Source organism: Emydura macquarii, unplaced genomic scaffold (genome assembly GCF_026122565.2).
Source record: "Emydura macquarii macquarii isolate MOO-44397 ecotype Brisbane River unplaced genomic scaffold, CSIRO-AGI_Emac_v2 contig_1790, whole genome shotgun sequence".
In the NCBI taxonomy this organism is placed as follows: Eukaryota; Metazoa; Chordata; order Testudines; family Chelidae; genus Emydura; species Emydura macquarii.
Genome location: NW_027131927.1, coordinates 28488750 through 28516317, shown reverse-complemented (window position 1 = coordinate 28516317; position 27568 = coordinate 28488750). Strand labels below are relative to the sequence as shown.

General features: G+C 40.4%; 1 protein-coding gene across 1 annotated transcript in view; it reads right to left on the bottom strand.

The window, feature by feature from the left end:
* The window catches only part of BMPR1B (bone morphogenetic protein receptor type 1B), a 376117-nt gene that overhangs the window by 288941 nt on the left and 59608 nt on the right, over positions 1-27568 (bottom strand). Inside the window, exon 2 of the mRNA XM_067557217.1 lies at positions 15956-16026. The gene's annotated coding sequence lies outside the window, so the exon portion shown is untranslated. The remainder of the gene's footprint in view (positions 1-15955; positions 16027-27568) is intronic.

Genomic DNA, 27568 nt, shown 5'->3' with positions numbered 1-27568 from the left:
CACACCAGTACAACGTATAGACTTTATAGGGGCCACTCTGGATGCAGTTCAAGCCAGGGCCTTCCTCCCCCAGCCCCGCTTCGAGACAATGACCACCATTATAGACAATCTCCACAGGTCGCCCACGACCACAGCCAGGCACTGCCTTCAACTGTTGGGTCACATGGCGGCTTGCACCTATGTCGTGAGGCTCGCTCGCCTCAAACTCAGACCCCTGCAGGGGTGGTTGGCCTCTGTATACGCTCCGGCCAGGCACTCCCTCGGACGGGTAGTCACTGTCCCAACTGCGGTACTGAGCTCATTACTTTGGTGGACGAACCCCGGGGAAGTATTGCGAGGGGTCCCCTTTGCAGAGTTGACACCCTCCCTAACCCTGATTACGGATGCTTCCGATGTGGGTTGGGGGGCCCACATGAGCAGAGGCCTCAGCACGCAGGGCCTCTGGTCTGCACAGGAAAGGAACCTGCACATCAATATACGGGAGCTCCGAGCAGTCCACCTGGCCTGCAAAGTATTCCTCAAATTCCTGAAGGGTCAGGTGGTTCACGTCTTGACAGACAACACTGCTGCCATGTTTTATATAAACAGGCAAGGGGGGGCTCGCTCATCGACCCTCTGCCAGGAAGCGATGCAGCTGTGGGATCTTGCGGTGAGACACGATTTTCACCTGTCGGCCTCTCACCTCCCGGGGGTCAGGAACGACGAGGCGGACCGCCTCAGCAGGTCGTTCTCACCCCGCCACGATTGGTCACTACACTGGGAGGTGATAACTTTTCTCTTCCGCAAGTGGGGTGTTCCCCAACTAGATCTATTTGCATCGGCATCGAACAAGAAGTGTCCGAGGTTTTGCTCCCTCCGGGGGCGAGACCCGAACTCCATTTCAGACGCCTTCCTCATACAGTGGACGGGGACTCTCATGTATGCCTTTCCCCCCGTCCCACTGCTTCCCAAAGTACTTTTGAAAATAAAGAGAGACAGAGCCAATGTTATCCTCATTGCCCCGGCGTGGCCGAGGCAACACTGGTACAGCCTCCTGTTAGACCTCTCTATAGACACGCCAATACCACTTCCGAAACGCTACGACCTGCTCTCCCAGGACCAGGGTCGCCTGTTACACCCAGACCTGGACTCCCTACACCTGACAGCATGGAGGCTTTGTGGTTGACGGAGGGAGAGAGAGCCTGTTCGGCGCAGGTCCAACTAGTCCTGCTGGGTAGCAGAAAACTATCTACCCAGGTCGTGTACAGGGCCAAATGGAAGCGTTTCACGGGTTGGGCGGCCTCCAGGGGTGTCCCACCCAATTGTTCGCCCATTCAGGCGATCCTCGAGTATTTGCTCCACCTGAAGTCGTTGGGCTTGGCATTGGCCTCCCTCAGGGTACACCTAGCGGCCATTTCGGCCTTCCATGAACCTCTGGAAGGAAGGTCGATCTTCTCTCACCCTATGTCCATTAGGTTCCTCAAGGGGATAGAGAGGCTATATCCGCAGGTCCGTGACCCGGTGCCTCTGTGGGATCTCAACCTGGTACTCTCCAGGTTGACAGGACCTCCCTTCGAGCCTCTGGCTACATGCCCCTTGCTCGTCCTCTCATGGAAGGTAGCCTTCCTTGTGGCCATTACATCGGCCAGGAGGGTCTCCGAAATCAGAGCACTAACCTCGGAACCCCCATACACGGTTTTCTTTAATGACAAAGTGCGACTGAGACCTCACCCAGCCTTTTTACCTAAGGTGGTGTCTCAGTTTCATTATAACCAAGATATCTTCCTTCCCGTGTTCTGCCCTAAACCACACGGTTCGGAGGAGGAGCGGAGATGGCACTCACTGGACGTCAGACGAGCCCTAGCCTTCTACATCGACAGAACAAGGCCGTTCCGGAAGTCAACACAGCTATTTGTAGCAGTGGCGGACCGGATGAAGGGCTCACCTGTCTCCAGCCAGCGCATCTCCAACTGGATCACCGAGTGTATAAAAACCTGCTACGAGCTGGCGAAACTGCGACTCCCAGGTCCAGTCACCGCACATTCTACCAGAGCCCAGGCCTCATCAGCGGCCTTTCTGGAACGGGTACCCCTGCAAGATATCTGCAGAGCAGCGACCTGGTCATCCGTACACACCTTTACGTCCCACTACGCCATCGTGCAGCAGGCTAGAGAGGACGCGACCGTGGGCAGAGCTGTATTGAAAGGGGCTGCTCGTCTGTGACTCCTACCCACCTCCAAAAGGTATGGCTAATTAATCACCTCTGTTGGAATGCATATGAGCAATCACTCGAAGAGAGAAAACAGGGTTACTTACCAGTAACTGTTGTTCTTCGAGATGTGTTGCTCATATTCATTCCAAACCCACCCACCGTCCCCTCTGTCGGAGTCGGCAGAAAGAAGGGACTGGGGACCCGCGGGGTCGGCGGCGCTATATGTACCGCGACATGAGCGCGGCACTCCAGGGGGCGCCGGAGCCGACCCTGCGGGGGTTGCTAGGCAGAAAAAGCTTCCGGAGACTCGTGCACGGGGCGCGCACTCACCTCTGTTGGAATGAATATGAGCAACACATATATGTGGATTTTAAAGGCTTATAATTTCAAAAGCCATGGTGTTTTTGGAACAATTTTCCAAATCTCCATATTTCCCAGCTCTAATTGTCTAAGAATAAAAGTACTATTTCATCACAAGGATATGATGGTATATAGGCCAAAGCACAAAAGCCCCTTGGGACTGTCCAGCAACTGTTGTACTACTGGACATTATCCTGTTTGTAATCCATCATTCCTCCCAATCAGAGAGGATCCCCCAATACTGCAACCCTTTGTCTAGAACCTTCACTAAGTGTCCTTCAACACAGCTTGGCCACTGTTTACAACTGTGAAAATGTTTTGCACAAGAAGCTGGAGCACGTTGTTATGTGCTTCAGGGACCCAAATGCCAAAAACTGACAACTACATGAAATGGAAAGGTGCGGGAGGAATGGTTGTTTATGAACCTGGGATTTCCCCAGCTAAAATAATCACACTTGCTAAAATATTTATTATTCTCTGTTTCTTCTTTGGTAGATCAGGATGTCTTTGAATTTTATTTTGCCAGCCACCTCACCCATCAAGAGAAGTACTCCCTTATTCAAAAACCTATGAAACAATATTTAAGAGCAAAGTCTCTCAAAAAACAACACCTCGTAATTATTTCAAGAACTTTAATGGTACACTATATTGTGTTTGCTTTTTCCCTCGGATATGTTTAGTTATGTAAATGTTTTGTCTAAATTGTTGTGGACTGGAGTGTATTATAAATGTTTTATGTTCAGTTAACCTACTGAGTTAAAAAATAATGCTTTAAACTAGTTGATTATGCTGGAAGAGACCATAACATTTTCAGCTCCAGGAATATTTCTAATATGGGATCCTTCACTGTAACATATTCTGTTGACTGGATAAAAATAATTTATATAATACATGAATTAATGTATTACTTTGCCTGTTTATAGGAGAATGTTCTTGTGTTCTCTGTGCTAATGTTGTGTCCTTTGAAAACTTGTTCATTAGGAGACAGTTTATTTCAATAACATACAGTTAAGAATTTCTTTATGAGTTCTATTATAGTGTGCCACACAGGCTTTTAAGATCAGTTGGGACAGTGACTTTTCAGTGTCTACATCTTCAAGTGTTCCAATTGTAATATACTAGCCGGCATATATATCAGTACAGCTGCCATATATAACTCTCAGTCTCCTAAACGCCAATGGCCTGAATCTCTCACACTGGTGCAAAATCAGGAGTAACTGCAGTTAAACCAATGAAAGTACATTATGATAAGCCCAGTAAGTGAAGGGGATTATCAAGCCCCATCTCTGGTTTGTTTTCACTTATTTCTCTACTTAGCGTGCATATCTCCCGTCGACTGCCGCCGACTGCCCCAACAACCTAAGTGTAGACCAAGCCTGTGTAAAGCAGACTTCCAAAGAGTGTAGCAAAACCAAGATCACTAACCAGTGGGGGGTTTATTTTGCTACACATACAAAAATAAACACAGCATGGTTACGCCAATGCAGTCACAAAGTTCATTCTGGTTTTTAAGATACTAGTTTCCAGAGATATTTCTTGCTGTACTTAAAATGGGGAATACTACTAAAACTGGCAATACTTCTAGAACTCGAATGAACAAGTACACCCAATCCAATACTGAAAATAGACATTTTTCAAGTTTTAGAGTGAAATGCATTTTACAGTGCCTGTTAATTTGCATTTATCTAGTTATTGGAGTTCGTCTAAAAAAGTTTTAGTCAGAAAAAAAAAAAAAAAGATGAAGCTATCTGTGTAGGAAGAGGTCTTACTTAAATATAATTATTAAATGCAAAGCCATAGTTCTCTGTGAACCGTTTACATAATTAAAAGTTAGTATTCTACAGCTACAAGTTGTGAGCATGATATTCCCTTAAGGATTTATGTAGTCTCATAAAAGACAGTTATAGTTACTACAGATCTGCTAATGATTTCAAGCAGAAAGCCAGTATTATTAACCTTTCTATAAGTTGAAAAATGAAATATGTTTATTACTTTATCCTGGAGTCAAAAATGTATGTACTGTCTAATGCTAATTTTCACATTTCTAGCTTGTGTTAGAGAATGTATGTAAAGTAAGGATATTCAAAACTTTATGTGCATCTTTCCATACTTTTAATGAGTAAGTGTTTGATTTGTTTTTTAAATCTGTAACTTTTTATATTTATTATGAAATTTTAATTTTATGTTACTTCAGCAACTTCAATTTTAAAATGTACAACTTTTTTTGTTTGGAAATAATATCACAGATGTTCTTTAGTTTTAACAAATGACATGATGGCTTCTGTTTATGGGGATATGTATTGAACTTTATTGCCCTTAGATTTATGTTATTTGTTTCAGAAGGGTTACAAATCTGTAATTATTTAAATGCTAGTTAGAGTTGAAAATCCACTAAAATCCAAATGATAAGAAACATATATTACATCTGCTTTCCATAGCAAAAATTCAAGACTGGATAAAGATTACACATTAGTTCCCATTTATCTAACTCGGTGCTCCCAATATTCAAGCCCAACTTCTGAACTTAAATTGTTATTACAAAACAATAAGATTTCTTAGTGGCAAAAAACTTGATAGTGAGATAAGTTGCAAAATCCATGCTCCAGTTAAGTATGTCTAAAGTAAAAGTAAAAAAAATAAAGTACTAAACCTAAACTTTAAAAAAATGCAAAGAAAAAAAAAAGAACTTGAAAAGTGGTTAAACCCTTACAGTTACATTTTATGTGAAATGCTGAAGATAAAGAATCCCAAACAATTTGATGTCTGATTTTAAAGAAACCCCACCAACCTTAGTGTTAACGTAGTCACACCTATAGAACTTATATAAAGGAAGGAAATGGACAGAGTAAGCATACATCACCTTGTATATGTTGCTGCAGAAATTAATGGCAGAACCTTTTAGTAACTGAGATTGCAATAGATACACATACCACACCACTATCACTCAACATAGCAAGAAAAACAGCAGCACACATCAGTATGGCTTGTCTTCATAAACTAACCTGTACCAATATAAAATATCTCTATTTGTTAGAGGCTCTGTTCTAAAGGCTGCTAAAGTCAATAGGTGTCTTTCCACTGACTTCAATGGACTTTGGATTAACCACAGTGAGCATCACCCTCTCCTCCATGAAGACTTCAGGTTTTAAGGGACCATTTAATACAGCAATCAATTAAAAAAAAATTATAAACATTTACATATGCACAGATATCAATTAAAGTAGAGAGTGAGTAACAAATTTTACTTTAGCCAAGTTAGAAAAAGTTCGATAGGGCTAATCCTAACAGGGAAATTGGGATAGTGACCTGACAACTAAACATCTTTACGGTGGAATGCACCGGTGCAGAAGATCAGTACAAGGCCTATGCACCAAGTAAATCCTACTTAAGTCCTCAAAAGGGGGCTTCTCCCCAAGCCCCAAAGTCTACTCTAACTAAAGCTCTGATTTTCAATGAAGCTATAACAGTGGTATGTTTTATGGAACCTGTCACCAAATAATCTTAAGAAAGTTGGCTAGAACTCACTGAAAAGCCAGAATATAACCAATTATTTCTTAGGACCTGCACATTTGTATTTCTATTCTACAGAGGCCAGTGAGAGTTTGCCTGGGAAGGGACAAAGATTCAGATTTAAAATCCTAATTTAGACTCCAGTTTTCCATTCCAATAACTTCATTCTGCAATGCTCATATCCACTCTGATACTAGAAATTTTAAGAAACTTTTCTTGTCATTTTACAGGCATAAAGCAGCCTGAAAATGTCACCCACAATCATTTACTATATGTTTTAAGATTCATACTGTATAACTAGATACCCAATTTGTTGATTTGCTTTAAGAGTGTAGGCTAACATTTTCAAAGGGGCCTTACCAGAGTCAAGTGTCCAGTTCCCATTAACTTTCAATGGGAGGTAGGAACGTAACTCCTTTAGGCCCCTTTTAAAATCCCAGTAATAGTCATTGTAAGTTTAATCTGTGATATTAATATGTAGGCACCATTTCAAGTCTAACAATTTTAGAAGAGAAAAAAAGATCAATAAAGACTAATCGCTTAACACTGCAAATTCTGACACAGAAAGGAAAAGATATTATCATCTAACTAATAAAACTTTCTTATAGCACCTGGATTCTGTGCTTCAGAAAATAAAATCAAAGACTGCACTGAAAAGAAGAACAAATAGGTAGTTTTAAAATCAGAGCCTGCATATTTACCCACACCAATAAACTGTATGAGGATCCCCTTTTCACAAACTGATACTTGTCTCAAGAGAAAAGAGTTATGTATGTAATACAGTAAATACAGTTCTATTTAACAAACATCTTTGAAATATTTAAGGAACAAGGTATGTTAAAAACTTACTTTCGAATGCCAATTACATCCAAGATAAAACTTAGCCTTTTCTACATAAATTAAATCTAATATATTGAGTAAATATTAACTGTTCAATAAATGTTTAAACCTCTCAAAAAGCACAATATTTTGAGAGCTATTAGACATTAGCAGTTGCACAGTTATTATTATTTTCCCAAAACAGGAATAAGCCTCGCATTTTATAGAAACTAAGAAGTTACCGGTCATTTAATTTTTGTCACTGTCAAAAAAAATCTACTTTTGAAGTTATACCAAAATGAGTTAAAGAACATTGCATTAGTCAATCTGCACCTTTGCTATTTTATAATGAATTCATTCAATACAACACAAGCTTGATCATTTTCAGCAATCCTTCATAGCTTGGTTCAATATCCCACTCTGGATTTTTAAAAATACATCTGTGCGTGCGCACACAGAATATGTTGACCATATTTCTTCTGAACTCTGTCAACCATCATTTAATCACAGTAACAAATGTTTTTGATATTTTACATCAGGAAGAACCATACTATAGCCCCTCCCACCCCCTTTGGGAATAAACTCCAACTAATTTTAAAATTAAAAATAAAATAAATTTAAAAAAAATCTCAAGTTTATACCAGGGTTAGCCTCCTTGACCATCATCATAATGGTAACTAGCATCGAGAAAGGGGAATGACTTTGTTCTTGAGTCATTACTTCTGAATAATTGATTTGTTCCTGGAATTTAAACAAAAGTCAACAGAAATATATACATATATATATATAAACATTAAAATTAAGGGTAAGCAATAATAAGAGGGCCATGTCCACAGAGAAAGATAGAGAGAGATTGCATTAGTCAGAACACTTTGAATGACTTTTTAACAGATGTCGCTACTTTTTCAAACATCTGTGTTTCACAAAGGCATTATGCCCCTATTGCTCAAACTACTTGTTGTTTCTCAACACTTATTTGATAAATTGTGTCTTCAGAAAATAAACATGTTTGAGACTGAATTACTTATATGCCTGCTGGGAATAATTATAAAATTAGCTCATTCTAATTAACACCGGTGGGGTTTAAAACATAACAAAATACCATAGTGAGTCTCCTGGTGAAATAAAAATCTGAAATGTCAACCATGGTTTGGGCCAGGTACGTGAGACTTTGATTTTCTCAATCCAACAATATGATCTCTAAGGAAGGCTTAGTCCTTGACTTTTGTTTCATAATTCTGTAAACAAGTATTCCCATTTCTCAGATTCCTTTATTTATTCAGCATAGCAACAGACTGCATATTATTTAAATATTATTATGTCAAAGAAGTATGAAACAATAATAATCAGAATTTAAAATTTTGAAACACAGGCCAAGTCTTAATTTCATAAATTAGCAATATTCTGATCAAAATGCATGGTTACACCTAAGCAATAACACATACACAAGAGGTTTGGTTATTATGGACACCCGAATGTTTCAAGTGTATGATGAGTAGGGTTGCTAGTATTTAAAGGAATTTGAAGAAAGCACTTGAGCATGTGCTTAGATCCATACCTACACTCAGGACAGCATGTGCTTAATTGTAAGCATGTGCTTTAGTCCCATTGACTTCAATGAATGTAGGTCTAAATTATGTCCTCAGGTATTTATGGGTAACACAGTTATATTCTGAGATAAATTGTAGTGAATGCTATTGATCAGGTATTCCAATATAAAATAATACTTGAGAAAGACAGTATTATAATACTAACATGCCAAAGTTCAGTAAAAGTAGTCAGAGTCAATTCAAATCTTATTTGTCTTCTCTCTCGTTCCAGACCTTCCACACATTCTTTTCAGTAGCTAACTCACAGCTTTACGGTCCCAGAAGATGTGTTTTCTTAATGAAAATTTTCCATTGTTTGCTTGGACTGCACATATTTGTTCCAACTCCTTCTGCTATAAATGCTGTTTTACTTCTGTCGGCTCTTTTTTGTCCAAGTGTCAAGACTAGAGGTTAGGGAATACCTTTCTCTCCAAATACTTCTTTCTCCAGGAAGATTTTTGTGTGTCTTGCTCTCGATTCCGAAGTCCATGAAGATTACCTTATTAGTGCCTTCCCACACCCAGGTTATTTTTTCACTCTGCTTCCTCAATTATCAGAAATATCATTTCTCCATGCAGAGTGGATCATTTTTATATTAAAGTTAAATAATCTGGGCGGCAGCAGCTTTTCCGTTAATGTTGCATGCTCTAGACCTTCCCTCACAGCTAGAGGGCTTAGAACATGTATTTTGGTGGGCTCCTGCCTGCTGGATGTTAAACCCCACTCCAATGTGACACTTTCTATATCACAGCTTGTTCTGAGAAGTGATTGATGCTAAGGAAACGGTAAGGTTTCCATCTTCAGTTCCGATTGTTCATGCTTAGTTCCACCTCATTTATTCCCTTCCCTCTCCCTCTGGTATTCATTCAACATTCACTGGGCCAGATCTTCAACTTACATAAGTTATCATAACTCCATTTAAAAAAAAAAAAACGAGAGTCCTGTAGCACTTTAAAAACTACCAAATTTAATTTCTTAGGCATAAGCTTTCATGGGCTGTAACCCACTTCGTCAGATGTAAGGAATAGAAATCAGATAGGAGGTATATATATACATCCAAGGCTAAGGAACAACAATGGGGAAGGTAGGTATAAGCAAAGTCCATTCAGTTAGAGTAGCTGAAGCCTATTCACAACCACTGATTAGGAGGTGAGAATGTGTGAACAGTGACAATTATTTCTTGTAATGAGATAACCATTCCAAGTCCCAATTTAGACCCAGTTTGATTGTGTCAAGTTTGCAGATGAGTTCCAGCTTTGCAGTTTCTCTTTGAAAAGGATGGTCACATTAATACCACCCTATACCAAAAACGAACTGACCACAATACGTATCTTCATGCCTCCAGCTTCCATCCTGGACACATTACACAATCCATTGTCTACAGCCAAGCCTTAAGATACAACTGGATTTGCTCCAATCCCTCAGACAGAGACAAACACCTACAGGATCTCCATAAAACATTCTTAAAACTACAATACCCACCTGGAGAGGTGAAGAAACAAATTGACAAAGCCAGACGGGTACCCAGATGTCACCTACTACAGGACAGACCCAACAAAGAAAACAACAGAACCCCACTGGTCATCACCTACAGCCCCCAACTAAAATCTCTCCAACACATCATTAAGGATCTACAACCTATTCTAGAAGATGATCCCTCACTCGCTCAAGCTGTGGTAGGCAGACCTATCCTTGCTTACAGACAGCCCACTAACCTGAAGCAAATACTCACCAGCAACTGTACACCATACAAGAAGAACACTAACCCAGGAGCCTATCCCTGCAACAAACCCCATTGCTAGCTCTGCCCACACATTGACTCTAGTGACACCATCACAGGTCCTAACTACATCAGCCACAGCATAAGGAGCTCATTCACCTGCACATCTACTAATGTAATATATGCCATCATGTGCCGGCAATGCCCCTTTGCCATGTACATTGGCCAAGCCGAACTGTCACTACGCAAAAGAATAAATGGACACAAATCAGACATAAAAAATGGTAACATCCATCCATAAACCAGTCGGAGAGCACTTCAATCTCCCAGGACACTCTGTAGCTGACTTGAAAGTTGCCATAGTTCTACAAAAAACTTCAAAAACAGACTGCAGAACTAGAACTCGTATGCAAACTTGACACAGGACTCTCGTTGTTTTTGCTGTATATAGACTAACACGGCTACCCCTCTGGAACGTAACTCCATTGACTTCAGTCGAGTTATGTCAATTTACACCTGCTAGGATATATCCCACTGTTTCTAACTTTTCCTCTCAAGGAGTTATAGGGCCTAATTTTCTAATGCTTTGCCTCTTGTGCAGCCATTTACACTTGTACAAAGTACATGTAAAACGCTACCACCACTGTAAGAGAGTGGAAAATTCTAGTTCGGTAGTGTTGCATTGCCCTCTTTTCACAGATGCCAGGCACTGGAAAATCAAGCACATAGAGTCTTGCCATTTACCTTCTCCAGAGAGCTATTTTTCCCCCAGCATTTTCCTGATAGTTCACTGTCTTCCTCCATCATCACTCCTCCATTTTCACCAATTGTCACTATTAAGCATTGCATTTAGCCAGAGCTGCACACGGTGTTTTATACAAGGTTACAGTATTTAAGTCCACTTGAATTTGCCCTTGGGGTGGAAATATTAAAAAGGTTTACTTGCTTGGAAGTAGCAATATATATAGGTGAAAATTTCCCCTTTTCAGAGCGCAATACTACTGTAATAAAATTTAGTTAATTGATAAATTGAGCCAACTTACTTTGCAGCTACTCCATCTGCAGCTAAAATCTCCTAACAACCCCTTTCCCCCAACTGTACCATTTCTTACATAAACAGTAATGCAAAACTTAAGTTGAGGTGAATGGGTTATACTTCATTTTGGTACAAAGTACAATAGTATTGGTAGTCTGAATCAATTAATTTACTATCCATATAGATGGTATGTCATATACACTTCCAAGAGAGAAGCAGTAAGAAGCGCCGCTGGCCTCGCACTTTCTCAGTTCCTTCTTGCCATTAACTCCAACAGAGGGGTAGAACGGTGGGTCATGGAATGGACACGAGCAATACATCTCAAAGCACAACCGTTACAGAAAGCTACTAACCATTTTTTCTTCTTTGGGTGCTTGCTCATATCCAATCCATGCTCGGTGACTCACAAACAGTACTCCTGCAGATAGGCTTGGAGTTCATAGATGCGCTGACTGCAACACTGCTCTTCCGAAACTGGTGTAATCTTGGGCCTTTTGGGTGATAGCGTAGTGAGATGCAAAGGTATAAACTGACGACAGGTCATGGCTCTGCAGATGTCCTGCACTGGTACCTATGCGAGGAACATGGCTGACAAAGCCTGGGCACTTGGGGAGCAGGCGGTCAGAATGGCTGGAGGCAGAACCTTCACATGCTCGTAACAAGCTCAGATACAGGGGGTTTTATCCAGGACAAGATTCTTTGGGATGACACAGGTAGCCCTCCCCTCCTTTCCACTACTGCTACAAAGGGTTGTGTGGACTTGCGGAAGGGCTTACTTCTCTCAATATAGAAGGTGAGGGCCTGCCTAACATCCTATGTATGAAGCCAATGTTCCTCAGCAGTCTAGGGAGGTTTTGGAGAGAAAACAGGAAGAAAAATGTCCTGGTTATTGGGGAATTGCAACACCACCTTTGGTAGGAATGCCAGATGGGGCACAGCTGGACCTTGTCCTTGAAGAACGACATATAAGGGGATTCTGACATCAGGGCTTTGATCTCAGAGACCTTTCTGGCTGAGGTGATCGCCACCAGGAAGGCGACCTTCCAAGAGAGAAACAGTATGGGGCACGATGCTAACGGCTCAAAGGGAGGTTCTGCAAGCCTCAACAGGACTAAATTTAAGTCCCATGGGGAGGGGATCGGATCGCGAACCTGAGGGTAGAATCTTTCCATCCCCTTGAAAAACCTGACCATCATCTCATGGGAGAACACTGATTTATTTGGTTTCTGACATTTTTCCATTCAATTACAATAATAATTCATTATTAAATCCAAACCATGTGCTCCACGCTGCAGATGACACAAATATAGAGACAGTCCCTGCCCCAAAGAGTTTTTGATATAAAAGACTGTCATGGAAGAGAGAGTTAACACTGGATGATCTACAAGTGGGAGTTAAATTAATAAGAGCAGAATATTGCTTTTGCATTGAAAGTCTGTGGGTGTTTCTCCATCATTTAACGGCAGTTCTTAAGAGCAGTCTTTTTTGAAGAGAGAGTTTTTTTAAAAAAACATTAAAGAATTGACTCTTCCTGAGAAATTTCCCCAATCCTGCAGCTACTGCCACTGCAATTGTAAAAATGATTCTTTCCAGAAAGGATAAAATGTGCTACTTAGATGCTTGTGTTAACTTCCCTCTTTCAATCAGCTGGCTGACATTAAAGTCAGTGGAGTTAGGCCAGTTTATCCCAGTTTAGGATTTAGGCTGCATAAGGATATCCATGTGATAAACTGCAGAATCTTGGATCACTATTGTAAGATTTGCCAACAGTGATCACGTTTCTTTACAGTTAAGACAAATATAATCCACAAAAGCATAACTGACTATTTTGAGTTTTAATTAACTGCACAATATTCTAGAGATTATAAAAGAACAATACTATAACTAATACAGTAAATAAATGTATACAATCCCTACCCAAAAAAACAGTGGACAAATGGAGTTGAAGATGGTTTAATCAGCATCTTCTTGTGGAGACAACAAATGCAAAAAGTCAAACAATATAACTCTGGATATTTTGTTTTATAATAGCAGAGGAAATCATGGTATCTCCATAGTACTGGAATGCAACTTAGTGATTATGGTGCTATTACTCTTTATTGGTCTATTTGGAGATTATCTAACTTCCCCATAAAGTGTTTTGCTCCTTCTAAAAATATCCATTAAATTGCTTCCTTTAAAGATGTTCTTAATATGCTGACAGAAATGGTGGACTTAAAACCAAGTTTAACTCTGTAAAGTTTATTTATGGTTTCAATTTTTCTCCATTTAACTTTTTTTTTTTTCTTCCCTAAACAAGATATCGAGCTATCCTTGAGGCATAAGAACTGCTCTCTCTGTGCACCCTTTGGGGAGCAAAATACTCCAAAAGGGAAAAGAAGAAAGCAGTGGTATTGTTTTATCCCCCAACAGCTAACAGAGCAAACTGGGTGCACAAGGGAGAGTATGCTGCACCCTCTGATGTGTTACTTCCACTGTGCATCTGGAACAGATCAGATCCGCAATGCCCCCAATGGAGGCCTGGGCATTAAAGTCTAATTGAGTCCTGCACAGGCATGACACGCATTAGTCACATACAAATAATTTAGTACGCTAGGTAACAAGTACAGTTAGCAAATTAGGTACCAGAATTTTGTGTGTGTAATTTTAGTTTATTGGTATAAACAATCATATCATATACTCTAGAAAATACACACTATGGGCTCAATTAAATCCTGACTCAAAATTCCCATGTAATTCAACATGAATTCTGCCTGAATGAGACTAGATTTGGGCCATATTAGTTAATTTGCAGATTATTACTGGTACCTTTTCATCAAGATAACAAGGCAACGCTCTCCTCTGCACTAACTGAATGTATGACCTTACAGTCATTAGGTTGCAATTCTAAATACTGAAAAAACACATTATTGCTATAGCAGGATTCCCCCCGACCCCTGGCTCAATTCATTATACTTAATTGACATTTTACTAGACAACAATTTAACTCTGAGCATTTGAGGCTAAACTGAACTCAGACTAAGTACAATGTGAATGTTTTGAATGAGTGGCAAAGATCTGTCTTTTTCTTCTTTTACATTGCAAAACAAAGAGTTAGTTTTTGATCTCAGGTACACCAGGGTACATCTGGAGGGACTCCACTGCAGCCAGTGGAATTACTTACATTTAACAAGATGCAATTGGCCAACATTAAGCTTGATCCAATGCCCATTGACATGAATGGAAAAACCTCTATTGGCTTCTGTGGACTTGATCAGCTCTCTAGCATACAAGCAATCTACATTATTTTTTATAGCAGTATCAGATATATAAGGCCTTGTCCTCACACTGTTTTGGGTAGATGGAACTGCTATGGCTAGATGTGTGATTTTCTACCAAAACAGTTAAAGACGTATAATCCCCTTGGTGTGGCTGCAGTTACAGTGGTATGCAGGTGCCTTATACCATTATAGATTATTCCCCTTTTCTACAGGAATAAGATTTCCCTGCGTAAGGCACCTTTATACAGATACAACTCCAGTCACACTGTACTGCTTTAAATATACTGATATTTTTAAAGTGGTACGATTTTTGTGTGCAGACAGGCCCAAGACTTTAACCACCCACCCCACCTCCCCATACACACTTTTTGTGACCGCAAGTTCTGCATTGCTTTGCAATACTGTGTTTCATGTTGTTTTCTCTTGTACACTACATAACTTTTGAAAAGTATGAGTAGGGTTTCCTATCTTAGTAGCTAATCTAAATGTTAATATAAAAATGGAGTATTCATAGTGCAGTGCAACCGAGGGGATGCGAATGCAAGTCTAATATGGATGTTCAGTTGTGTGCTACAAGCACTCTTCAAACAAGGCCAAGTGGAAATGAGGAAAGACAACGGGGTTATGAGAGTTTTCAAACCCTGCACATCTTCTGTTTATCAGTTTGGCCATTGTTGGGTACAGTCGCAAATTGTAATATTTTAGAGCTACCGTGTGCCTTTTGGCACAGACCTATAGGCTGTGCGACCCCAGGAGTAGCCCTGGGAGACACTGTGGCTAAGGCACACCCTTCTGAGGCACAACTCCCTCCCTATCTCCCATTCATCCAAGGAAGGAAAGAGGTAGGAGTTTGCTGCTGTTGTAGGCCTGCAACAGTTTGCTCCAGCGCAGTCCCAAAGTTGCAAATATCAGGGACATAAGTGAGGAGAGAGGGGATTACTCTCCCTGAACAACCCTAGGCAGGCATGTAGTCAAAGTCACAATACAGTCCTTAGAAAACTTGTCTAAAACTAATGTGCTATCATCCATTAATGCAACAAAGGCAAAGGACTAGTACATGTTTCTGTGTGTTTTTTAAGAAGTGCCTGATAGAATATGGAATTCTCACTTAAGAACTCTTACAGCTTCTGCAAATGTTTCATGAAGAGAACCACAGCTGAACAAGCCAATACTTTAAATTCAGTGAAGGATAGGAAATGCCACAAGTTACTAATCATATAACAAATTGATATTCACTTTGTCATGTTGATCTACACCTACTTTCTTATCTCCAGGGGTTTTACTGATACCTGTGGTAGAAGTACACATTCCATTCATTATACAAATTATGTTATCAAACACTTGACTTTAACTTACTACAAAAACACTAAGTAAAAAAAAACCTCATAGGCACACACCTCCATTGACAAACTTACTATAAACTCATAACAATGAATATTATTTTATCTTTATCAATAGATGTTGTCTTACCTTTATCAAGCTAACCTGAAATGTCCCTTTCTCCTATTCAGCTCCCAGGAACAAAAGAAATGAACTCCACCCTATGAACAAAGAAATTTTTAAAAGTGATAGGCAATGTGCTGAAAGTGGTTTGATTATATTACTGCCATTAAAAAAGACTTTATACTGGGGTGTCAAACATTTGGCCCACGGGCCAGATGTAGCCTGCAGAACAGTTTCATTTGGATTCCCATGAATCTTTGGGCTTGTCTGAACGACTCTGGAATCTGCACTATAGGAATGTGGTTTGTAGAGCATACTAGTGTGTTGTGCTCTAACTCCCCTATGAGCATGCACTGAGGTTGTTTGAAACAGGACAACAACAACAACATATGCTAAGGAACCTTTTTGTATATGCCAGCAGGGTCCACACAGGAGAGTTAGAGAGTAACACGCTGGTGCGCTATCCAAATCGCAAAGTATGTCATCAGCCCCATCATATGAAAATTGTTTGACACCCCTGTCCTATATTGTCTTGCTGTAGCCATGTAAAACTATAATGTTGACTGCAGGAGAGTCTAAGGACTGTACATAGCTAGTTAAATAGTCATTACAGTTTTTCAAATGTGACACTTGAGGACAAGCATTCGATAAAATGCAGCACTTTGATGATGAAATATTTAACAATACTCTTATCATTTATAGGGAAAAGCCTTTACATTTTGCAATTTATGCTTATAATCTCATCTTCCAAGAGAACTTAGCAGTATGTATGCACTGCAACTCATCCGGTATTCTTTGAATGGACAAGTTGCCTTCATGTCTCAGCTTCCACATGTCTATAGTAAACCATCATATATGCCATTAAAATAATTTCTATAGCACTGATTATTCACATTGTTTGCAAATCAAAGTCCTCTTTGATTCTCATGATAACAAATGGCAGAACCCCACAGATTTCACTGGGAGTTGGATCAGAATTGTATTGCAATACAAGTCATCTGTCCCAAACAGCTGTTTGGGTCAGTATGTACACACTTCTTAGGCTACAATTTGGTTCAAAAACTGGCTAGAGGAAAACATACTACTTCCTCTCCAGTTAAGCACCAATAAAAGAGGTTTCTTCAAGACTATAGCCTCACAAGAAAATTATGAGAGAACATTATTACTACTGCTATTGGCACTGAAGTACAGCCAAGTGGCCCTAATCAAATCATGGCCCAAACGCATAGTACATTGTATGAGGTAGTTAGTGCCTCCAAGAATGTAAATAGCACAAGGGAGTTAGTGTAACAAAGAGCAAACAGTTTACATTAACATAGGATGTGACAAGGTGGTGTAACAAAATGGAGGGAGTTGTGGAAGGTGGACAAAGATAACAACGTAGTTACAGAGGCTCGCTAAATCAGATTTAAAAAGAAATATAATGCAAATAAAACAGGGGATATTAAGGATATCAGTAGTCTCTGCTGGCTACTGTTATCAGTTGGCAGTTTACCATAGGCATCATGACAGAAGTAGGTCTTGAGAAGGACAGAGAAGTGGCTTTACAGCTGCATTTACGGAGTAGTTGCCCCTTGTGTGTGGAGTCGTGAAAGAAAATGTGAAGTGGGAAAAATGAACAAATAAGCAATTTAGACTAGTGTCATTGGTGAAGTTGAGTCAATGGAAGGACTCAAAAGGGGATCACATAGTCAGAGGCACAGACCAAAAATATTTTGAGAATGCACCTGAAATTGGTAAGATGAATGTGAGGAAGGTCAAAATGGAGAAGTTCCCGCACAAGAATTTTAACTATTTAGAAAAAGAAAAAGGCAACTTCTCAAAAATGTTCTAGAGCAAGCAGAAGCAAGATTTGGATACAGCTTTAGATGCATGGGCTAAAGTGAGGGCAAACTTGAGGAGGACACCCAGGTTTATGGGCCTGAGGGGATGACAATGCTGTAAACAGTAACAGAGAGAAGGGAGAGGGAGGGTAGGACAAGGAGCTTAGTTTCGGCTCTGCTAAATATAAGTTGAGAGCAAGATATCGGCAAGGGATGTTAGAGACAGGATGAGCTGCAGCCGTGAATGGAGGGAGTCAGACCAGGAATGGAGAGACAGATTTGAGAAGCATCAGCATAAAGTTGGTAAATGGAGGTATCTGAGCAATGAGATCAGCTGAGAGAAAGGAGAAAAGAGCCCAGGATGGAGCCCCGCAGGTGCCCCAAAGAAAGTGAGAGAGGGGAGGAGGGTTCACTAGACAGAATCCTGAAGAACAGCCACAAAGTTAGGAAAGGATGGACTCAAGAAAGTCAGAGAAAGAAATATTTTAAGAATTAGCGAGGAGGTCACAACATTATTGAAATCAGCAGAGAGATCAAGGAAGATGAGAATCGAGAAGCGGTCCCGAGAATGGAGTATAGGTCCATAAAAAGGTTACTGCAGACCTCAGTGAGAGCAATATCAATGGACTAGAGAGAGTGAAAAAAGTTTGAAGAGTATCAAGGACAAAGTTGGAGAAGGATGGATCAGTCAATGAGTTTATAAATGTCATGAGGAAGCTGGATTAGCAATTACAGTGGGAGGGCAGGAGGAAGGGTGGAGGCATTTTGGATGGGGAAACCAAAGCATGCTTGTATTCTGAGAAGCATCTTGACAAGAACATGAGGGTAAGGAGAAAAGGGAAGTCGAATATGGCAGAAAGAGCAGTAATGAGGGACACTAAGACCAAGGCTTTCACTTCTTGTGATTCATGTAACTAGTTCATGAACCACTATATTATTGCCTTAGAAGCTGACTTCACTCATTTAGCCTCTCTAAAATCTTTTACAATGCCACTGCTTATCTTATCTGAAGTAGTGTTCCACATATCAACATGCATTCAAAACGTAGGGATTGGTTCTCCCTCATTTCCGCCCCAAACATCAACCAAATATTTATCATCTCCTTCATAATATTGAAACAGCCAGAGCTACCACAAAGGACATGGAAAGAAGTGGCATTCTGATAATCACTTGATTCCAACAGCATGTCCTTGGTTTTAAAACTGCATGTTTTCAAGTCTGAATTATCACTTGGGCACCCAGTAGCTGTTTCATTGTATTGTTCAGATGAAGAAATTAACTGTCAGGGTTGGGGGCTGGGAGAGGGAAGGATAAAAATCTAGCTAACGTCTATGGATATAAAATGTCTGACACATTATCTTTATACAGAAATTTTAAAATGTTGCAGCTGGTGTATAGCCAATACAGCTAATCCACAGTGCCCATGACTGGTTTCCATACCCAGCTTTATGTAATTTAAAGAAAAACACCACGCATTTGGCTGATGACAGCTATCTGAAAATTAAATGAAAAAAATCTTCTTTTCATGAAGTGTAAAGAATAAACTGCTGAAATGAGTTTGAAGGCTTTTTTAAAAATGAATACACTGATGGCAAACATCTCTTGCTAGAAAGTGACCTAATTTTATGATTGTAGTCGAGTGGCCAGGTGCCCGGTTTTCGACTGGAAAGTGTGGCTGAAAGGGGGGCCTGACAGTGTCCAGTCAGATCTACTGACCAAATACCCAAAACCCTGTTACTGTGGGCAGTGGAGGGGCCAGGCCAACAACTGTGCCAGCCCCTACTCAGCTAGGGCTGCCTCCTACCTATGTCGAGCAGCTGCAGCTCCCAGCCCTGGCTATGCAGGCAAGTCCCTTCTGACCCAGACAGAGAAGGAGAGTACGGGAGGAGGGGAGAAGGGAAGAGCAATGAGCGATGGGGTGAGGGAGAAAAGAAGTGAATGGGGTTAGGGCCTCAGGGGAAGATATGGAGTGGGGAAGGTTCCAGCACTCCTGCTGGAGTGTTCAATTTTTATATATTATAAAAAGTTGGCAACCCTAGTAGCAGTCTGGGCTGCCTGTATATGAGGCTGTAAAATAGCCTCCGGCCTCTGTTAACAACCAGAAGAATAACTAATGACCTACATTTTCAAAAGTGACTAAAAGTTTTGAGTGCTTTGATTTTGGATCTGACTAAAGGGCCTGGTTTTCAGAGTAGGTGTCCAACACCTTGGAGTGGGATGGAGGGGGGAGGAAATCAAGACTTTTAGATGCTTCAAGTTGGGCATCAAGATCTCTAGCCCTTTCTGAAAATTTAGGCCTAACGTGTTTAAACATCTAAGTTTATTATTATTAACCTGCTACAGGTTTTATGTTGTATTTAGATTCATTCACTTGATTATTTTACATCCGAAGTGCATTGTCTGGTTTTAAATCAAATTTGTAACACATACCTTAAAAAGGAACCTTCATAAACACCAAGTAAGCCTTCCCATGCTAGAAAAGCGCCATTAAAATCTCCTCTGCAGCCTCTCACAAACTTTCTCCCAGTGCCACTTATTCTCCCTTCAATACTGAGCTTGAGAAGCCATGTGCATCTTGCAGCATGATCCAAACATTGTCTAATCCAGGGCATGAAATCAATATCAGACCATCCCTCAGAACACTCCTCTGTGAGTTCTCCATGATTATACCAAGGGCCACTCACACAATCATCTCAACAGAGGGGATCCAAATCATTTAGTGCTATGACCCTATGAGTTACAAGTAAAGAAAGAAGGTAACTGAAGGTGCAGCATCTTTAGGACAAAACAATCTTCGTAAGAACCTAAGAAAAACAATATATGGTAGATGAGATTTTCCAGTTTATAGGGCAAACTATTACTCTCTAAGCTGAGTAGTAAACTCCACTGCACAATAAAGACCCACCTCCTCTCAGTATAATATGCATGCCATAGGCCAAACATACCTTTTCATGGAAAACTTGCAGGAAGGTGGGGATAGAAGAACAGCTACTGTTGCATTCTCACCTCAGCCAGAAGTGGGTAGTAGCTATTCAGAAGAGACAGGCTACTTAAGGCTACACAGGCTACAAACTTCAGAGCTTGCACCCAATTCTACAGATATTTGCAGTGAAGGTCTTTAGCCAGCCACTCCACACTGTTTCCCAGCCTCCCTGTTCCCTCCTACCAGCATAGCTCACCAAGCATCCACTGATCTCCCTGCCATGCCTGTGCCCTCGTACCGCCAGAAAAGAGGGCCGAAGACATGGAGATGAAGTTATTGTTTACTTGAGCAGTGTAATTTCCACAGGCTTCTCTGGAGGAATTTAAACTGAGTTACTTAGGAGACATGATGCCTGCAGAGTGACAGCTCCCCAGCTTCACCTTCCCCACATGGAACTCCAGTCATGCGTTGCTCATGCACAATGTGATTCCATGGGCTCATGAACAGCAGGGAATTTGCTGCACAAATTACAAGGCTTCTCCCCCACCATCCACTGTTGCTGGGATCTTCCTGCACCTTCCTTGCTCCCCTCTGCAGTGCAGAATTCAGCAACTGGCATGATGCATGTATACATTAGAAGAGAACATACACAATGGGTACACTGTTATTGGGAACAGGGGGAGAAGGTTTCAAGATTTAAGAAACAACATCCTAAGTGGTGGGACTAAGCACTCTATGAATTAGTTCTGAAATCATCTGTAATGAGTACGAATATATCCACTGTGAACACTGAATCTATTGTATATTTCTTTAAACAACACCAGTTTAGCTATTTATCTTCAAACAAATATAGTTGAGAATTGTTTTCCACCTAAAAAAGAAATTACAAACCTTGGCAGCAGAGTGCTGGAAGGGAATGAAAAGCTATGGATTGTTCTTCTTGATACAGGCTGCTGATTTTAAAGAGTGTTGAAATAAAAGGTTTTATATGAAGAGAGGGTTCTGATATACTATTTCATCACTTTCACGGTCAATAAGATAAAAATGGATTCCTCAAGCTGAATTTATCCATTAGCATAAAATGATATGAACAATGATGTATACACTACCAAAATCAAGACAGATAGAGTAGTGGCTTTATTGTGTAATTTTTCTTTCCCCTGACACTGGGGTATTCCAGATAGACTACAGCTTTGAAAATAGGTAGTTTCTAAAGAATTTATACACTTCTTGTTTCATTGCATATTTCCCCACTATTGTCCCTATCATGCTCTATATATGTAGGGAAATGTACTATAGTCAGGAACATCTGCATTTTTGATTTAGTAAGATACATTAGCTACCTGACAACAAGACATTATTTAGGTCAACATGCATGCATTTTACCATGGCTTTCATAAATGGGTCAGGTGCTTAAAGATCACTTCTTCACTCCCCCAACCCTTCACAAGCCAAACCACACAGAGAAGTAGCTATGTTCCTATGCACAAAAAGGGCAGCACCATGTACATTGTGCTTTACTGCTTGTTTTATTTTAGGAAACCAGTGTGGTTGGGTTCTGGGCTGGCAACCACATTGCAGGCCATATCATCAGCACCTGGCCTACAGAGAAGGATGTGTATGGCCACAGCGGAAGAAGCTAAAGAGGCTATAAGAACTTGAGCTAAATTCAATCATCATTTATTGTAAACCGCACATAAAACACTTTCCTGACCCGATTTATCATTTCTCTAAGCCTCCCTAATAACAGAAACAGAAACTTAAATTTAACACTGGCTGACAGAGTCAAGGACCCAGTCTGAGTAAAATGACACAGGTGCACCAAAAAAAGTTGGAAAAAACTAACAACCATTAAAAGGTTCTGTTCCAAAAGATAAGGAAGCTAATTTCTGCCACAGGTTAACATTTATTGTGTATTTGATTTGCTATATTTCTCAAAGCAGTTGAGTTGTATTTTTATCCATATTTGACAACACATCCTTTCCATTCCTTCAAGAAGCATGCATTGCAAGGCAGACTACAAGACCAAAGACCGTTCAGCCAATAACAGGAAGTTGGCCTTTTCCCCTTCATACCCCTTATCAGGCCTTCAAGGCAAATGCTGAGAAAGGGGCACAGCTTGGAATCATTACAAAGACAGCATTAAAATAATTAAACACGTTACTTGGAATCAGTAGTACTTAGTCTATTGAGAAAATAAATAGAATCCATCAGGAAACATCTTGAAGTGAGGCACATTACAGAAAAGTGTTACAACATGAGGAAGATGAAATTTCATTTGATATCTCTTTGCAAGGCACAGAGACTTTGTCCTTATTGAGAAGACTTGTAAGTAAAAAATAACTATGTATACAAATACTTAACGTGATCCCACAGAAACCCACATGCTATCTTTCAGAGTACTATAACTCACTTTTTGAACAACAGTTTGGATTCCTGGTTCTTCCTAGGAAACAAAACTATGCTGATTTGAGAACATTGTGAATGGGCAGCATGTGTGTGTTCTCCTAGAGAAAGAAAAAAAAATGTTCTGGGTAAGGATCTGAAACAGAGAAGTGCTTCTAATTAAGGACTAACAAACTGGTTCAGTTAAAGTAGAATTTCAGCGAAACTGAATCAATGCCTCCATTCCCTTTTAGCTGTTCTCAGTGCAACACACTGGACAAACGCTCCAGAGTGCCTTTTTAAGTTTTAAAGAGACAGAACCAGGCCCACTGAGATAAATTTGGGGTCCTGGTACATCTTGCTCCCCTCCCATTTCACTTAATTTACATAGATGTTACAGATTTGGGTGGGGGGAGGGAGCACTGAGCTCAGGGCCCCAGTACCACTGTCCCCCCTTTCACTCCCTGGGAAGATCAGAAGGTCCCAGGATTATGTGATTCTGAAATACGTAGATAATAAAATTCACAGCTGATTTTGTGAGAGGGGAAGGAGGGCAAGTACTTTTTGGGCAAAATCTTCCCTTGCCCTTTTCTCTCTCTCTCTCTCTCACACTATTTTTCTGTATGTATTGCTCTACTCCTGCCAGGCACTCTCACACTGAGCCTTTTCTGAACTCAGCTGAATTTAATTTTCCCCTCACCGGATTAGAGTGATAATTACCCATTTAAAAGATCTAGTATGAAATACGAACTTTTTGTTTTCAACTGAAATCCACTGAAAATAAGAGCTCAGACTGCTGTGTGGAATAATAAAACTCAACACCTCTCTGATGAGAGAAGAAAAAGACTAAACTCCTGCCTATCAGGGCAATTTGAAAAGCCTCCCTAGAGAAAAAAGGAGAATTATATTTCAAATATTATAACAACCAACACCACTTCACACTTTATTAATATTTACTGTTACTATTCCAGTAGCATCTAGCAGCCCCAGTCAAGATTGGGGCCGCACTGTGCCAGATTCTGCATAAGCACATAGGCAAACAAACTATTTTTCTTTCCCCTGCCCTCAACAGCTTGCAACCTCATTTGAAACAACATACAAGTGATTGTGACAAAACACTGTTAGTGACTGGGAGAAGGAAGCAATTCTGCAAGGCTGCTATAATTCATAATAGCCCCAGGGGCTACTCTAACTTACTCCATGACAGCTTCCAGAGCAGCCCAATATCAGAAATGAAACAAATGTGTTTTAGAGCCATCTTCTCTTTCCTTGCCTGTGCTGTACTTCCTATAAGAGGCCAGGGCCCCCACTTGGAGGAGGGGATGGAAAGGGTAATCTTTATGAGGGCCTGGAGGCCTTGGGGGGCCCGGTCATGCTGCAACCCCGATTACCATGAAGAAAAAAATGTTCATGGCTCATGAGATTGTATGTATGGGATGAGGGATTGTGGTATGTGTGTGGGAGTGGGCCTGTGTTACAAGTTTGTCCTGGGCCCGAAAAAATTATGCTTGGGCCCTGTAAGAGGCTCAGCACTGATTGTTTTAGAAGGTTTGAATGGACAATCTACATTGCAGCTTTTGTTTAGTCAGGAATCAAGGGTATGAAATGGAGACTCTTTCCATTAACTTCAGTGGGCTTTGGATCAGGCCCCAAGAGAGGAACTGGTGAAGAAGCAAGGTTTCACTCATATTCTTTAACTGAACAGGTCAGAATTATAAATTGGATAGAGACTTTTGAATATGTAGAATAGTTCCCCACTGCTTAGATCACACAGCTCTCTCACATTCTCAGTTGAGAATTTATTTTTCCTTATAAATTTTATGCAGTTATATATTCTTGTAATGTACTGATTAATTCCTCTTTCTGCATTTCAACAAAAGAGGAGATTGCTAAGCACCATCTCCTCAGTACTATTAACAATCCATTGAACCTAAGAGAGGTACATTACCTTTACACAAATATTGGCCAATACTATCAGCTGAAATTTAGTACCATTGTACATGTTCCAGATATGCTTACTTCCCGGAAAAATGTAAAGAGGCCAAACATTGATAAGAAATTAACTGCTTAAAGCAAAGTCAACTTTTAAATGTGTTATATATAGTCTTTCAAGTACAAATGAAATTAGAGAAAGCAAACATCACGTAAGGGCATAAGATTCTAATGTGATTAATCAGATTAATTAAATAGCTCACTTTATCCAAAATTAACTCTGATATTTTATATATGCCAATATTTCCCTATACTTAGAAGTGAGGGGAAAAAGAGGAATCTCAGACATCGGGTAGTAACCGTACTTTTTTTTTTTTAATGGTAAACACTGTAATTTCATTTTAAAGAACTCCTTGCTGAAGTCTTAATGTGTGGTCCTATATTGAATAGTGACACTTTAAATGGCACTGTAGGAATCCATGTTTATTTTATCTCACGTAATTCCAAGACCATCTTTGCAAATTAGAGGACATGGGTTTTTCCCCATACTGCCATACACACAAAGCCCAGAATACAGGATATGAAAGTCAAGTAGTGTTCTTCTCATCTAGTGTGTCTCATAATCAGTAGCTGTGGGCCATTTACAATGAAAGAAAAGTCTGATGAACATGCATCTGAGGTGTAATCATTTGTACACTTAAATCCTCCATTTGGAACTTTCGCTAGTTAATAACCCAGTTGATGATGCATCAATCAGAATAGACTTTTAGCTTTGTCAAAACCCTAGAGAAAAACACTCCAGAGTGCAGCAGAGAGACAACAGCAGGAGAGGAATATGCTCCTGGTTCACTCACAAACATTGGAGCTAGAGTCCTTCCTAGAGTGAGGGTGAAACAACAATCAAAGAGAAGTAGAGGGCTTTGTATAAGACTCTTAAGAACTACTTTAGTGTCACAGGTCAGGGAAGTCTCGCAAATGGCAGGTATAGATGGTAACCAATACTTACAGAAACAATGGGATGACAGAACCTTGTGTATAAGCTTAAATAGAAAGGTGACAAACTGAAATGGCAGCTGCCAACAAGACAAAAGATTACCCCTATGCTAAACTAATTTAACTAAAATGTACAAATAGTTACAATTGGATTAGGCTTAAGGTATTATGGGCTAGCGGGCCTACACTGCTGAGACCCATCTCATTGCCACAGGTGGTAAGAGGTAAGCTGTCAGGGCCACTCTGCCTACTTACGCCCTCTGGTGGAGGGCACTATAACATTCAAGGCAGAGGTGCAGACCCAACTGCTGATCAAAAATTCCAATCTCATGTGCATAAGGCACACATGCACCAAAAGTGGAATGCATGAGGACAAAGCCTCAAAGAACCACCCTAAATTCTCCGCTCATGCCATCCTTAGAGCTAAGCCTCTCTTACCTACTGACACCAGTTTCAGATAAGTATTCCCCAGCATGAAAGGTCTCTCAATAAGAACAACTTATCTTAAGTCTCCTTGAACTAGTTTTCACACAGAGAGCCAAGACTTAATTATTACTATTAAAAAAACACACAATTCTCCAAAATATCAGGGTCCTAAATCATTTCCAGATCTGCCTCTGTATGTGCAGAATCCCTTTGCATTACAGTAATAACATAGCAATAGTGAAATATGTTGACCTCGCTATCAATTTACAAGACAGCTACAACAGGAAAGAAACCATACTTAAAAGGGTAAAAAAGCAACAACGTAACAAAAGTTAACAGCAGCTCACTTAGACTTTGGCCTGTTTGTGAATAATTTAGAAAAATCTAGATGAATTGAAAATAATCTCAAGAGAGAGAATTACAGTTTGATGTGCTGAAAAATAAGAAGTTAAGAAATCCAGCATAATAATTAGAGCAATCACAAAATCACTCCTTCCTTTTCTAATTTACAGCACCTTAAATTGCCAAATTTTAAATAAGCAGAGGCTTTTTAGTTGCTTCTCTCATGCTTAATCCATAATTTGTTTCAGTATTTTGTTCTAGAATTAACCAGTTCACCACCTACTACTCATCATCTGCTGTACATTCTACATTTGAGGAGAAACAAGGAAGAACCCCTTTCTCATACTGTGCATCCAAATTGCTACATGAGAATCAGCAGGCATGTCATCATCACATATGCCAAGGCACCTCTTTGTAGCCAGTGGTTACACTGCAGCAGTCTGCCTGTTTTTCCCTCTTCAGAGCTCCATAAAACTGCAGACTCTACTGTATTGAAAACATTCCCCTTCCAGGGTCCAATTTATTCAGTCCTCAGGTGAACACTTTGGCTTTCTAAGCCCAGCCCCACTTCAGTATCTCTCTTTCTTCCTTAGGTAGGGAGTCAATCCCCCACCCTTCTTTCCAGGACTGGGTCCCAATTCAATCACCAGTTTCTAGCAGGCTAGACCCAGTCCTTCCAACTCATCTAGTCTTCCCTGCAGGAGCTTTTCCTCAGTCTCTGACACAACTTCCTATGCTTCACCCCTCTCTTCAGCATCCTGCTGCCCTTTATAGGGGAATTGGCTAGCCCCCATCAAGGCTGTTAACACAGCACTG